The 16,377-nt window shown below is 36.3% G+C and overlaps 3 non-coding genes across 3 annotated transcripts; 1 reads left to right on the forward strand and 2 right to left on the reverse strand.

The window, feature by feature from the left end:
• Positions 1 to 2,483: 2,483 nt before the first annotated feature.
• TRNAP-UGG lies at positions 2,484 to 2,555 on the reverse strand. Its single transcript has one exon. It is a non-coding gene; the product is annotated as a tRNA-Pro (tRNA).
• A 265-nt stretch (positions 2,556 to 2,820) lies between these two features.
• TRNAP-AGG lies at positions 2,821 to 2,892 on the reverse strand. The gene has a single exon. It is a non-coding gene; the product is annotated as a tRNA-Pro (tRNA).
• Positions 2,893 to 13,139: 10,247 nt separating this feature from the next.
• On the forward strand, positions 13,140 to 13,212 carry TRNAF-GAA. The gene has a single exon. It is a non-coding gene; the product is annotated as a tRNA-Phe (tRNA).
• The last annotated feature ends 3,165 nt before the right edge of the window (positions 13,213 to 16,377 follow it).

Here is a 16,377-nt window from a genome sequence, read left to right on the forward strand (position 1 = left end):
GAGCTGAAAGATTGAATCACACCTGATAAGAAAGGTGGGCTTAGGAGGTTTCTCCAAACATATAAACAAAAAGAGGAAGCAACCAGTCCTAAAGAGGATACCGATACGCATGCATTCTCGCATGGAAAAACTTAGCTGAATCGGATCAAGGGTCCTAACCTAGTCCGACTGACCTTCTTTGGCGGGCCCCCGCCCCTTGTAACAATGTCAACGTGTACGTGCTTTTTCCTTTCGTTTAGCGAGATAGCTTACCAGATCTTTCGGCTCATAACAGCAGTATGAAAAGCGGAATCCTCATCCTGAATCGAGTCCGCATTGCCATACGAATCGACCTTGGCCAAACCAAGAGCTACTACTTTTTCTTTAATGAAAGCAAATCTAACAGTTTCGATAAAACCAACATCTTTTAAAGAAGGAGTCGCTCTGCCTTGATCACTTTGGACATATGCAGCTCCCGCTTTACCTTTGCCAACCGTGAAAAGGAAAGTTCCCTCACGATAGGCCCTCCCAGCTCCCGTACGTCTTTCTATCAATTGAGAGAGGTATAGAATAGTACAACAAACCAACAAGACAAGTATGGACTCATATGATGGGCGGTAAGAGAAGCGACTTCATTTGTGTTATACGCCAAGGAAATGATCAAGGAATTCTCTATACACGGCTGAGAGATGATCGTATTGTTGCACATCCTGAATAAAGTACCGTAGGCAAGTGAAGCTTTTGAAAATGAAAGCGTGTAGAACTCATATCCATTTTCTCTTCGATTCGTAAACTTTGGATCTGATCTAACTTTCGTTTTCGGGTGACTAAGAGAGAATTTAGGCTTGGCGTGCATCCGATTTGGTCAACAATAAAGTACAAAGCGGATTGATTAAATGGGCTTGAAGTTCCATTATCGTTAGGTCAAAGATCTCTACTAGGTTTAGTGCACTTTGGTAGTTGGAATGTTGTCGTAATCGAATGTCTTTCTCTTTCGACATTCTCTCTTACCAAGCACTCATACTCGCCAGGGTTGAGGAGACAGTCCGTGAGCTAATTGGGTTTCGAGATTGCGTATACGCGAAAAGAGCTCGCTTTCAACTTTATCCTCGGCGTTTTGTGCCCGGTTCTAGTTCAGGAAAGGGTCTGATCTCTTTCATTGGAGCACATTGATGCCGAAGGAGTATTCGGAACCGGTGGAGAGGCTATGATGACTTCAGGCTATTCAAATAGCATGACCGATACCACAAAGAAAGGGTATCTAAGTCACACTAGTGGAATAGCTTTTTCATAATAATTATCTCGTTATATGATACCAAAAACCTGCCTGATGACTGATAAGGTAAGGGGTTTTAAAAGACAACAGAATGACAATTCTACGTGTGATAGAAAAGGAGATCTTCGTTTTTTTTTCAGTGTGTGCGGTTTGCCTGCCTTCCTGAACACGGATAGGCTATGGGGCTTTGCACTTCGGCCCCTGAGAATACCACATCAATGTGATAGGATTCGAACCTATGGATCTCTGAAACTTCTTCATTGGTTATTTGGGCGCATATTTCTTAAAAAGATTGTGACGACAGATGACCAATGTGACGACAGTGGACAACATGTCTGCCTTCCTAACCACGGAGAGACTACGGGGCTTTGCACTTCGGCCCCTAAGAATACCACATCAAGGTGACAGGATTCGAACCTATGGCTCTCTGAAACTTCTTCATCGGTTATTTTGGTGCATCTTCCTTAAAAGAATTGTGACAACAGATGACCTATTTGACTGAAAAGTTCCTAGAAAGAATACAGTTCTAGGATTGTGATAACAGATGACCTATTTGACTGAAAAGTTCCTAGAAAGAATACAGTTCTAGGATTGTGATAACAGATGACCTATTTGACTGAAAAGTTCCTAGAAAGAATACAGTTCTAGGATTGTGACAACAGATGACCTATATGACTCAAAAGTTCCTAGAAAGAATACCAGAACAATTAGGATTGTGACAACAGATGACCTATTTGACTGAAAAGTTCCTAGAAAGAATACAATAACAATTAAGATTGTGACAACAGATGATCTATTTGACTGAAAAGTTCCTAGAAAGAATACAATAACAATTAAGATTGTGACAACAGATGATCTATTTGACTGAAAAGTTCCTAGAAAGAATACAATAACAATTAAGATTGTGACAACCGATGATCTATTTGACTGAAAAGTTCCTAGAAAGAATACAAGAACAATTAGGACTGTGACAACATATGACCTATTTGACTGAAAAGTTCTTAGAAAGAATACATTAGGATTGTGACAACATATGACCTATTTGACTGAAAAGTTCCTAAAAGTTCATTCTCTATTCTCATCTTCTTGGTTCAATGTTTAAAAACCACATTTTAAATCATATTATCTTGCATAATTCATTTTGATAAAATATTGTTGGGGTCATTTTGAGAATTGAACTTAAGAAGACCTCTCACACCAAAAATGATAGTCCCTTTTTACTTTTGGAGGGGCATTCCGAGAATCGAACTCGAGACCTCTTGCACCCAAAGCAAGAATCATACCACTAGACCAAATGCCCTTATTATGGACTATATATTAAGTTACTTATGGAATGTATCATCATTATTTCATTTATTTCTTTGTTAATGTAATCCATGAGCAATTATTATTATATGTTTTAGATCTCGACCGCTGTTAAATTTTTTACATAGGGTTTGCGATAACTACAAAACAATATAAGTTATTTTCTAGTTTGATAGCTCCATTTAAGACATATATGGTGTAGTACACAAGTAGATGGTGAATTGCTTTCTCTAAGGCTGATCTTTTGAGAAATGAACATAGGGGCATTCCGAGAATTGAACTCGGGACCTCTCGCACCCTAAGCGAGAATCATACCACTAGACCAAATGCCCTTTCTAAAAAGATCGGAACATTTTTAACTCCCACTCAATATATTTTTTCTCTCAAGTTTGAAATCTATTTTCTTGAGCGGTTGTTGGACTATAAAATAAAATTTGATGGTTAGTATTTTACTTGTAAGTAAGGCATGTAATGTTGAATAAACTACAACCCTAAAAAATTGTTTCTTAGCATAATATGAATTTAGTTGCAGAGTTATTAGGAATAAGATGGAGAAAGAAATTTTCTTTAAAATAATAAACAGACCCAAGTTCATCGTTGTTGTTGTCTAATTGTGATTTTGCAAAAAGCTTAACTAATATGAAATATCAAGGTAAATCAAGAATATATCCTACACGTCATTCAAGATGACAATAAAATGGAGTTAAATTGAACGCAGTTTTAGTTTCATGTCTAGCATAATTGTATTAATGATATTAAAGAGAACTTCGTGTTTTATTAGAAGAGACCAACTTCCTTTAAGATACTAGGTGTTTAAACTACTTTCATTGTAATTTCAATCACTCGAGATTACAAATTTAGGGTTGACTAATTGGACATCAATTATCAACTTTAGGTTATAATTTAGGTAGTAGCCATTATAATATTAATGAGCATAAGAGTTACAATTATTTCATGGACCATATGTGTTATAGTTAAATGAATATATATATATATATATTATGTATGTCGAGGTTTGGGTAAAGCACAAAGTAGTAAGGAACGCCATTGTCAACTCTAGAGCCACCCACAACTGAGACCGATGCAAAATATTTTAACATCCTTTGGCATTAAGATACAGGAAAAATGAACGCCGTCAAATTGGAAGCTTTGCCTGTCTTAAGAGTCACAATGAGAACTCTAATCAAGCTGGAGCCTTGGACTAGGCAAATTGTTTAGTGATAGTTGAAATGGATGACTTCGACGTCGTGTTAGGAACGAACGTCCAGCTTAAACACAAAGTCATTTACATGCCCCTAGCAAAATGTCTAGTAGTAATGGAGTCTAACCCGACGATCATTCAGAAAAACATCCATCAACCAAGAGGGTTGAAAATGATGTCGATACTACAGTTGAGAAAGAATCATAGCCATGATGAATCTACGCTTGCTGCTACTGTTGTAATTGAAAAGGGGAGCTCGAGTGAGCCAACCACAATAGAAACCTCGTTGCCACTACATGAACACCACGACGCAAAACAAGGTTAGATAATGGATTTATCCCCACCGGAAGAGACAAAAACAAGGTCAGATACTGAAGAAGGGAGACAGAAACAAACCACTGAAGCAACACGTGTTCACACGTAAATATCATCTAGACGGATGAAGAGAAGGGTCAGTCGAAAGCGTCAACCACGATAATTTCAAGAAAAATAAAGAGTTCATATAAGTTAAGTTCAAATAAACTTCGAGTTCAAAGCAACAAGAACCAAAAACTGGTGTGAAAATACTATGGACTAGTTAAAGTTATCCATAAGATTATGAAGACATCATATAGAATCCAATTGCTCTTATGGATGCGGACTAACCTTGTTGTCCACGTTAGTAACTTGAAACGTCATTATTTAGACCAAGAAAACATCAAACAGAAGCAGGTGGTATGACGTCATACAAATAAGAAAAAAGTTTCGAGTGAAGAAAGTAGGAACGAACAGAGAAGACATGAAGACTCAACAAACCGAGAAGTGATTTTCAACAGCACTTAGTAGGTTGGAAGAGACTCCTCATTATGAGATCAGTTGGAAAAGCATCGAGAGACCTAAAGTCAGTTTCGTCCAATAAATTGTGTGGGGGCAGATGTCACAGTCATGATTGCCCAAGGCGTGTTGCCTGGGGTTGCATGTTGCATGTCTCAGCCATTCTTGTTAACGATTTGTTGAACAAGGCGGTTATTTGGGCAATGTTATTGTTTACCGATTATTTGGGCAACACGCCTTGAGCAATCATGACCGTCACAATTGGCTAAGACATTTGTTGTCCATATGTTATTGTTGTCCAAGAGACTCCTCATTATGAGGTCATGATTGGCTAAGACATTTAAAGAAGTTTTACCTAGGGCAACTTCTATCACAATCCTCTTCTCGCTCTCTGAAACTTCTTTAAATGTACTGGTTATTTGGGCGCATCTTCCTTAAAAGGGTTGTGACGACAGATGACCTGGGTAAAACTTCTATTGGGAGATCAGTGCAATAGAGAATCTGTGTCCCTTTCCTGACACCTGCAACGGACAACATAACGAAGAGTTCCTAGAAAAAATATCATAGAACAATTTGTGTAATGCCTTTGAAGTTAGGCTCGAGGCTCTATCTTATCTCCAAAGAATATGGTTCATTCTCAATTCACATAGAAATTATGCAATAGAAAGTGGTACCCTCATCTTCTTTTACAAAACTTTCTCAAGTCCTCATGGAATGATTTGAAAGTGGTACCCTCATCTTCTTTTATAAGACTACCTCGGCCTTTATGGACTGGTTATGCTATGTTGATTCTTAGAGAAGAGAGTAGGAGTAAGAGTAGAGGACTGTTTATGGTCCAAGTCTCGAAAAAGTAAGTCTTTATGTTAAGAAAGAAGAGGAATCCTCATAGTTTCCAAGATATGAAGAGAATCCTACCTACACAAATTCCCTTTATTTGTTTATTTTCCTTTTTTTTTTCTTTTCAAATATCCATCTGAATTACTTCTTGGTTCGAGGTTTAAAAAAACCTATTTCAAATCTTATTATATTGCATGCTTCAATTTGATATAATTGTTGGGGGCATTTTGAGAATCAAACTCGAGACCTCTCGCACCCGAAGCGAGAATCATACCACTAGACCAAATGCCTTGTAGTGGATCTATCTTTTATGCGCCTCAATATTTGAAATTTATCCACATGTTTTTGTTTCAATTCTAGAAATAGAAATGATATCCATAGAAATACATAATTTTACAATGCAAATAAGAAAAACTGGTGATCAAGTTTTAGATAAAAGTAGGAAACATGTTGATAGATATAAAAATAAATTCAAGTTCTTTCTCGGGCCTAATTATCAATCGGAAGATTTAGCTGATATGAATTGTCATTGGTTTGATACCAATAATAACAGTCATTTTAGTATGCTAAGGATCCATATGAGTCCATGAAAATTAGTTAATGCTATATTTTTCTTATATTGGCCATAATATCTCTCAACCAAATGCATTAGTTGAAAATGTATTTAATATTTTTCTTTTGTCCTTTTCATTTTTCAAATGGTCTTATGTCTCCATTCCATTTGAAAATTGATATTTTGTTTGGTAATTTTAAACTCATTATTTTTGTTTGTTCATTCCACCTAATTTGTAAAAAAAAAATTATACCACTAGACCAAATGCCCTTATAGTGGATCTATCATTTTTAGTCGCCCGTGTGTATATTTTTTCCACACCTAAATATATGAAATTTATCCAACCTCAATATATGATCCAACCTCAATATATGAAATTTTTCCACATATTTTTGTGCTTTAAAACCTACTATTATTGCCACTAGAGCCCATGCATTCCTTTGGGATAGATATGTTAAAAATTAGGCCCATTTGATAACTATTTTGTTTTTTTTGTTTTATTTCAAAATGATGTGTTTTATCCTTTTATAAAAAAAGAAAAGAAAAGAAAAGAAAACATTTGAATTTTAAGCAAAATTTCACATCCAACTAAGTTTTTGAAAAATATTTTTATTTATTTATTTTTTCTTTATTTTAGTTTTCCAAACATAGATTGATATGGAGTGGCTAGTTTTCAAAACTACTTCTTTGCTACAATTGAACAATATTTATATTCTAAAATGGGATTCACTTCCTTTAAGTTTATGTAGTTTCTTTTTATTACTATGTTTACTTCTATCTCATGTTACTCCATTTGTGTTTACTTCGTTTTATACAAAAGTTCACCGTAATTAATAAATCCATGTGCTTAATACATTCCCTAAAAGAATAAATTTGTTTGTATCAGGATAAATTACAATGAATACAGAGATAAGAAATCCCAAAAATAAGTAGAAGGTTGAGAATTTCACTCAACCACACAATGTCAAAGCGTGACTGCATGGCTCACACGTGATGCTCGGATTTCGAAGGGGAACTTCTCAACTTGAGAGATCAATTTCATTCATCAGAAATTTGATTTTTACATAATAATTTGTGGGTAGTTATAGTCTCCCACAAAAAAAAGTTAGTGGCTGGGACTTAATCTCGATCCCTTTATATCTCCAAAAAAAAAAAACGAAGTCAATTTGACAATTCTACCATTACAAATTTTATGAAATTAAAAATAAATAAAGTTTTTTAACAACTCATGTAATGATGGTTGCAACTTCATTTGCTCCTTCAACTGTGCAAATATTCACTTCTGAAGCTCCAAATAGTTCTTCCTCAATTTTGTTTCTCAATTGTCTCCTTCCCCTCTTTATGCAATGTTTTGATCCGATTTGCCTTACTTGTGGCTGCTTTACTCACAAAAATATTAGAATGAATAGAAAGCAAATCAAGACGCGTAAGTGGATTAAATCCGTAAGCAACTTCAAAAAGAGAACAATGACTGGCAAACATTCGTCCCAAGACTTAATATTCTTATAAATAATAGCCCTAAGCAATGCTCCTACTGTTCTATTAACCACCTCAGTTTGCTCATTAATCTGAAGATGACATGTAGTTGAAAATAATATTTTGTTACCCAATTTATGACTTAATATTCTTATAAATAATAGCCCTAAGCAATGTTGCTGATATTTTATTAACAACCTCAGTTAGCAAGTGAGTCTGAGGATGACATGTAGTTGAAAACAATAATTTGGTACCCAATTTATCCACCATACTTTCCAAAAGTGACTTAAAAATTTAACATCCCTATCATTTTTTGTGTGCAGCAAACATTTGCAACATTGACTACAAAACTATAAACAACGTGCTTCATGGCAAAGGTCATATGGATCGTGATGAGCATTTTCTCCCATATCTTGGTTTCGCTAACTTAAGTTTTCCAATAACTCCAAAACTCCATTACCTTATATAACTTCTTGGGATAAGGATTCATATAAAATTTCATAAAATAAGAACTACTGATGAATTTTATAACATTTGAAGGTCATCTAGGTCATGAACCGAAGGTAAATTACCTTAGGGCCATTATGGTCATTTTACACCATTTCCTCGTTTACCTACTTATCCTTATCCAATGACCACCAAATTTCATATCTAACCTCAACATAATATAATATGCTCAGTATTAAAATTTGATATGCAGTGGAGCTCATTAGAGGGTTATTTTAGCGTTACTTAAATCTTGAGCTATTTGATCGGTTCAGGGCTTTAACTCACGATTCTTTGGGTTTTTCTTACATATATCCTTAATTCATACTTGGTTTAGGGTTCATATGAAAATCCAGGCAATTTTTAGAAGTATTTCTTAACAAAAAGTCCAAGGTGACTACTTGCCTCGTCGTCGACATTTGGGACGTCCATTCTTGAGCTTCCAGTATCTGAATTACTTCAAATTTCCTTCCACGTACTCCTTATTGTGTCTAGTTTCTGAAACCATAAGATTTTATATTAGAATCGGTCTGGAATGGGGTTAAAATTGAGAAAACCCGAGAAAATGTCAAATTTTGAGTTGACTTGGACAGTTCAGTAGAACTGGCCATATCATCGTTTTCTTCCTCTGAACAGGAAGCAGATGCGCATTTTTCGCGTCACCGCCATCTGAAACTCGGCCTGTACAACCACATTTACAGCGTTTCTCTCCTCGATTTCTTCGTGAAACTTAAAGATGGGTATTACAAGGAAGGGTTAGGGATTTTATTTGATACCTTCTCGTGGATCGTAGCCTAAGACATTTCCTTCCAAAGTTCATCCAAAATCTGATTTATCGCTGGAGATAAAATAAAGGATTTCTTATTGGGTAGCGGATTCTAGGGGTTTCAAGGCCCTATTTCTTCATTGAACTTCTTCCATATCCTTTCTTCAGGCTAAAGGAATTTATTTGGAGGAACGTCTTTGAGTGTAAGACCTTAATTTCCAAAAATTGTTCTCGGTATGCAACTCACTCGAAACGCCAAATTTTTGATCTCTTGGGTACCTTTTTCTACGATGTTTCATCTCTCGATTCCTTCATCAAGTTTACTCAACTTCTTCCTCTGAAGCTAGAGGAATCCTTAATTTGAAGGAAAAGAGATCATAGATAGGAATTCAACTCTTATTCCCAATTTAATTTCGAAACCTATTTCCATCAATTCGACACGCTCTCGAGGTTATTTTTCTTCGTGGTGTTCTATGGAATCATTCCTTGGAGGTGCAGAAACTTATTGGAACCATTCTTGCTCAACGAATCATCATGTATCCTCGGATTGGATTTTCAAGTTTTTCTTGAAGCTCTTCAATGGCGGATTGAATTTGGGGAATGGTTTCTAGGCACTTTCAGCACTCTATTCCTTCATAGAACTTGTGGGTAATCTTGCTGAGAAATGGTAGGAATAAGTTCGAAGAGAAATGGTGGAGGATTACTCTCGAATTTGGAAGAAATCTTAGAGTAGGAGACCCATAATCTAAACGTTTATTGTCTTCGATTGGGGGATCGACCTTTCTCGATTCTTATTCTGTATTGTTTCTCCTACTTCAGACTTTATAGGAGGAGCTTAAACCGACATTGAGAGCTCCAGATTCTTCGTTATTTAGAAGTTTGAAGAGAAATGGTGGAGGATTGCTCTGGAATTTGGAAGAAATCTGAGAGTAGGAGACCCACAATCTAAACGCTTATTGCCTTCGATTGGGGGATCGACCTTTCTTGATTCTTATTCCATATTGTTACTTAAGACTGTATAGGAGGAGCTTAAACCGACATTGAGAGCTCCAAAATCTTCGTTATTAAGAGATCGAACTTTCTGGATAATTTTTCAAAGATATCAACCCGATCGTATCCTTACCGACCTTGGCTTTGAATACTAGTCGTTGGATGTGATGATTCGTGCGTGTTCGTTCTAGATCATATCAAAGTTTGGAGGAGATCCGATGGTTGAAATTTGAGTTTGAGGGATTTTGCTCGGATTGTCACGGTAGATGCTCTGATTCTAATTATAGTGGCATTTATGTAATTGTCCATTCTTCTAGGGGTATTTTGATAATTTGCCACTTTCCGAATATTTTATTATTATTTTTCTCGAAAAATCCATAATTTTTCTACAAATTCCTCATCCCATCGCTCTTTTATCATTTTTTGCTTATTTTGAATCTTGAGATTCCTTCTAGATAAGGAATTACAAATCGGGCAATATTCTTGATAATTGATAAAATGATTTTTTTGCCCTTTTCATTTACTTTTTCCTTTCCCATCCTTCTCAAAAGGCCTTTAACTCCTTGAAATCACTTGTTAGGGTGAGTGACTTGACTAAGTCCTTTTTCTTGCTTAATCCTTCAATGTTTTTTTCCTTTCTATCGTTTGGGTCTTTCATGAGTGGCTTATTCTTATGGGAGTTAATTTTCTTCATTTTTTGGGTGTTAAATATACATATTCGTTACAAACAAAAAATAAGAAGCAGACTCAAAAGAAGAATAAAAAATACTAGATTAAAATAGAAGTTAGTCCATGGCCCACACTCCAAAGTCCACTCTCATCCACGACCAACTCTTAGTTACTTGAAAAAAAATAATAAACATGGAGTGAGTAAAACTTAGTAATAAGCCTACTAGTAGGTTCTTAATCGCGACCTTAAGCTAGGATATTACTTCTTGTTATGTTTTCAGGGTCTTAGAACTTAGAGGTCATCGTTTCATGTATCATATACTGATCCTGAAAACCTTCCCCTAAAATAACCTTCAATTTTCTCCCCATGAACACATGAATGGTGTCGTCATAATCATGTAATCCTACTGGTAAATCGTTGTGCAAGACATCTCGTTTAGCTGATGGGAAAGGTAGGCCTATCATAACATCCAACTCATGATACATATTGCAGGACATCCTACCTAAAGAGGAATAGAGGCCTTTTAGAACACATCGTAATGCAAATAATGGTTACTTCTGGATATGGATCCTAGCAACTTATTTAGCATGTTATTCACATAGTTCTAGGTACTTGGTACATGGATTATTGATGAACCTAGGTTTATACATAATGTCATGGGTTAGGCTTTAGGAGTTGAGGTTTTAGCTTAGGAAAACATTAGAGGGTAACCTAACGTGGACTAATTTGTGTGAAAACCTACTAGCACTTTGAGGACTTCTTTCCTTCACCAATTTTATGGGTAAACTTATTTAGAAGGTGCAGGAACAAGTTTGGTAATGAACAGTGGACTATAGTTCTCAAATTCAAGGTAAACCCATGAACAAGATACCCCAAAACAAAAAACTTGTATCTCTCGATTGGGTACTCGATTAAGATTGCTTCTTGCCCCTAATAGTCTACCCTAATTCATAATTTATAGACGGATTTTCCACTACCATTGAAACGTCTAGAATTTCTATAATTTCATTCTTTATTTTTCTGAATCTTCTGCCAGAAAAGTCTTCTCCGATCGGATCCTTCCTTTTTTAAGCACCTTGTAATTCTTATTCTAAAAAAAATTTAATGATTCGGGAAGTTTATAAAAATTAGAAAAAGTACCATTTTCTTAATGTTTTCTTTGCTTCTAGATACAACCTAGTAGGGATTATACACTGTCTACCTTATTGGAGACCTTGAGTGTTGCAAATTCTCCTCTCCTTTGAAAACTTTCGGTCATCAAAAGTGCTTATTCTAAAATAGGTCAGGGTACAAAAGGTTCTTATTTGCCTTCTGTTTCCCAAGTGGCTTCTTCTACTCTATGATTCTTCCGTAGGACCTTAACGAGAGAGATTTCCTTGTTTCTCAGTCATTTGACTTTCTTGTCTATTATTTGAATCGGGACTTCTTTATACGTTATGTCATCTCTCAAGAAGAGAGTTTCATGAGCCAGTACGTGCGAACGATCTAGGGTATACTTCCATAGTACGGATACATGAAAGATATTATGTACTGCAGACAAGTTTGGGCATTGCCCGATTCTATAGGCCACAGATCTAATTCTTTCTAATATCTCAAAGGGAGAGATAAACTTAGGGCTTATATGATCCCCTACGTGAGCACCCTTCTCATGGGGTGCTACATTTAGGAATATATGATCCCCTACCAACAATTCCATGTCCTTGCGCCTTAGGTCTGCATAGCTTTTCCCTCGGCTTTGTGCGGTTTGTATCCTAGCTTTAATCTTCTGGACTGCAGTGTTGGTAATTTGCACCAGCTTTGGCCCAATAGTTGTCATTTGCCCCCCTTCTTCCGAAAAGATAGGGGATCGCAATCTTCGTACATAAAGAACCTCGTATGTGGCCATTTGTATGGTGGCTTGACAAGTATTATTATAAGCGAATTTCATAAGGGGTAGGTACTTATCCCAGCTTCGTGCAAAATCCATCACATATACCCTCAATATGTCTTCCAATATTTGCTTGAGCATTTCTGTTTGACCATCTGTTTATGAGTGGAATGTCATACTATAACTGCGTACCCAATGCCTTTCGTTGAATTTAACAGAAGCGAAGATTTGAAGATTTGAAGCGTACCCAATGTTTGACCATCTGTTGGGAGAGCGTCAGACTGAAGATTTGAAGGTCACGTGTTTGATCTCCACGTTCACCGCACCTGATTCTAGTTGCATAACCCGACTATTCAATCTAAAATTAGTCATTGTTCCTTTCTGAAATCTCAATGAATTATCGGAAATACCTAACGTGTTATAGTTCACCGCACCTTATACAAGTTGGATAACTTGAATATCTTATTAAAAATTAGTGATTATTTCTATTTAAAATTTCAATGAAGTAGGGAAAATACCTTTACTGATGAATTTTTATTTTTACCGTTAGTGTGGATAGTTCAGTTGAGAGAGCGTTAGATTGAAGATATGAAGGTCTCGTGTTCGATCCACGTGAACCATGCATGCACAATTTGACTATTCAATTTAAAATTAGTGATCATTTCTTTCTAAAATTTCAATTAATTAGCCGAAATACCTTTACTTAAAAACTTTCATTTTTAATGTTAGTGGGGATAGCTTAGTTTGGTGAGCGTCAGATTTAATATTTGAAGGTCATGTGTTCGATCTCCACGTTCACCGCACCTGTTTCTATTTGCATAACTTGACTATTCAATAAAAAAATTAGTCATTATTTCTTTTTAAAATCTCAATGAATCAGCGAAAATATATTTACTGATGAATTTTCATTTCTAATGATTGCGGGGATAGCTCAGTTCGGAGAGCGTCAGACTGAAGATCTGAAGGTCACGTGTTCGATCCACGTTCATTACACTTGGTTCACATAGCATAATTTCATTTTTTATGTTTTCTGGGATGGCTTAGTTGGGAGAGCATTAGATTGAATATTGGAAGGTCTTGTGTTTGATTTGCATTCATTGCACCTTATAGTTTAGTCGATTATTATTTCTTTTTTAAAATATAATGAATCAGTGTTTAGTTGGGAGAGTGTCAAACTAAAGATTTCAATGTCACGTGTTTAATCTCTCCACGTTCACTGCACCTGTTCGCAAACTCACTAACAAAGGTACGAAATTCATAAAAGTCTATAACATAACACTAACAAAGGTACAAAGTAACACTAACAAAGGTACGAAATTCATAAAAGTCTATAACATAACACTAACAAAGGTACAAAGTAACACTAACAAAGGTACGAAGTTCATAAAAGTCTTTTTAATCTAAAATACCATTGAACTTGACCATTATAGTGCCTCTCAAATGTAGGTAAAGTTTAAATTCGAGTCTCCTTGTCAAACTCACTCGGGTGCTCATCTCAACCATGATGGCATTCAACAAGAGAGACCTCGAAAATAGCCGAATTATCGCATTAACCATTTGAATTACCTCAACACCACTTGTTGAAATTGAAACAAATATCTATAATATAACACTAACATAGGTACGATGTTCATAAAAGTTTTTAATCTAAGATACTATTGAACTTGACCATTAAAGTACCTCTCAAAATGAGGTAAAGTTTAAATATAATTGGTGACAAAAGATGAAACTATAAAATAAAAAGAAATAAGAAAATAATATTCAATTTGAGAGAATCAAACCAAAATCTCCTAGGTGAAAGCCAAATATCCAAACCGTTGGACACAATGAATTTTTTGTGTAGTTGTCCTAAAGTCTTTTGTCTAATCGCTCAAGAGTTTTACTATGATGTTTTGGGTAATGTTTAATTCTTTGACACGTCCTTTCATGTGTGTGATAGAGTTCTCAGAATTACCGCGACATTTCGAGCTGTTCGATCGTGTGACTCTTTCTTCAAAAGGGTAAACATCAAACATCAGGTCTTTGATTGGCAACCCATCCAAAGGAGCGTCGATTGCATCGATTCCATCAACAGTCTTCCCACGAGTTTATGGTGCATGACCCATTTTTTATACCATTCACCTTCGAACGCCACCATAGTTTTGCATCGTCCGTGAGATGCATTGCGACCAACGTAACTCTTAGGTCCTATGATCCGCCACCATAGTTTTGCATCGTCCGTGAGATGCATTGCGACCAACGTAACTCTTAGGTCCTATGATCAAGTTCGTGTAACCTTCAAGTAATGTTCTACGTAAAAAATAAAGCTTATTAATTCCTTAGCATCCCGGTTTCCATTTAAGGGGTTGTGTTTGTTCTACGTAAAAAATAAAGCTTATTAATTCCTTAGCATCCCGGTTTCCATTTAAGGGGTTGTGTTCTTGGATTTTAAGTTTGTTAAGCCCACATGAACTTGGCTTTAGGTGTGGTTCTCTACAGCTAAACTTGTTAAACTCACTCAAGTGCTCATCTCAACCATGATGTCATTCAACAAGAGAGACCTCGAAAACGACTGGATTATCGCATTAACTATTTGAATCACCTGCTCATCTCAACCATGATGTCATTCAACAAGAGAGACCTCGAAAACGACTGGATTATCGCATTAACTATTTGAATCACCTGCTCATCTCAACCATGACGCCGTTCAACAAGAGAGACCTAGAAAACGACTGGATTATTGCATTAACCATTTGAATCACTTGCTCATCTCAACCATGATGTTGTTCAACAAGAGAGACCTCGAAAACAACTGGATTATCGCATTAACCATTCAACAGGATTATCGCATTAACCATTTGAAATTGAACAAAATATCTATAACATAACTCTAACAAAGGTACAAAGTTCATAAAAATCTTTTTAGTCTAAGATAGAAACTGTGAAATAAAATGAAATAAAAAAATAATATTCCATTGCCAGGAATCGAACTCGGGTCTCCTGGGTGAAAGCTAGAAATCTTGACTGTTGAACGACAATGGATTTTTGGTGTAGATGTCCTGAAGTCTTTAGTCAGATCGCTGAAGAGTTTTAGCATAATCTTTTTTTTAATGTCTAACTCTTCGACACGTCCTTCCCTATGTGTGTTAGAGTTCTCAGAGCTACCGCGACGTTTAAAGCTGTGAGATTGTGTGGCTCTTTCTTCAAAAGAGTCCATATCAAATGTTGGGTCTTTGATTGGCAACCCATCCAGGGGAGCGTCGATTGCATCGATTCCATCAACTATCTTCCCATGAGTTTATGGTGCATGACCCCATTTTTTATACCATTCACCTTCGAGCACTACCATAGTTTTGCATCGTCCATGAGATGCATTGCGGCTAACGTAACTCTCAGGTCGTATGAGAAAGTTCCTGTAGCCCTCAACTCTCAGGTCGTATGATAGAGTTCTTAGAGCTACCGCGACATTTTGAGGTGTTCGATTGTGTGGCTTTTTCTTCAAAAGAGTCAACATCAAACGTCAGGTCTTTAATTGGCAACCCATCAAGGGGAGCGTCGATTACATCGATTCCATCAACGGTCTTCCCATGAGTTTATGGTGCATGACCCATTTTTTATATCATCCACCTTCGAGCGCCACCGTCCATGAGATGCATTGTGGCCAATGTAACTCTTAGGTCCTATGAGCAAGTTCCTGTAACCTTCAAGTATTGTTCAACGTCGAAAATAAAGTTTTTTAATTCCTTAGCATCCTGGTTCCAGGTTAAGGGTTTGTGTTTTTGGATTTTCAGTTTGTTAAGCCCAACATGAGCTTGGCTTAGGGTGTCATTCTCTACGACCCTCCTTGTCAAACTCACTCTGGTGCTCATCTCAGTCATCTCAGCCATGATGGCGTTCAACGAAAGAGACCTTGAAAATGACCGAATTATCACATTAACCATTTGAATGACCTCAACCTCACTTGTTGAAATTGAACCGTTAAGATCAACGCTTTAAACATCTACATATATTCATTAATGTAATCAAAAGAAATCAGCTAGTTGTGTCCATACCCAAAATCAAATAATATCAAACTCAGATCCGTTTTCTTGGATCTTAAATTTATTTGAGCCTTATTAAAACCCATCCAATGGTCTTTGTCTCAAACTTTGGTGATGACGTATCCTAGAAAAGCCAACT

Source organism: Cucurbita moschata, unplaced genomic scaffold (assembly GCF_002738365.1).
Source record: "Cucurbita moschata cultivar Rifu unplaced genomic scaffold, Cmos_1.0 Cmo_Scf00125, whole genome shotgun sequence".
Taxonomy (NCBI): domain Eukaryota; kingdom Viridiplantae; phylum Streptophyta; class Magnoliopsida; order Cucurbitales; family Cucurbitaceae; genus Cucurbita; species Cucurbita moschata.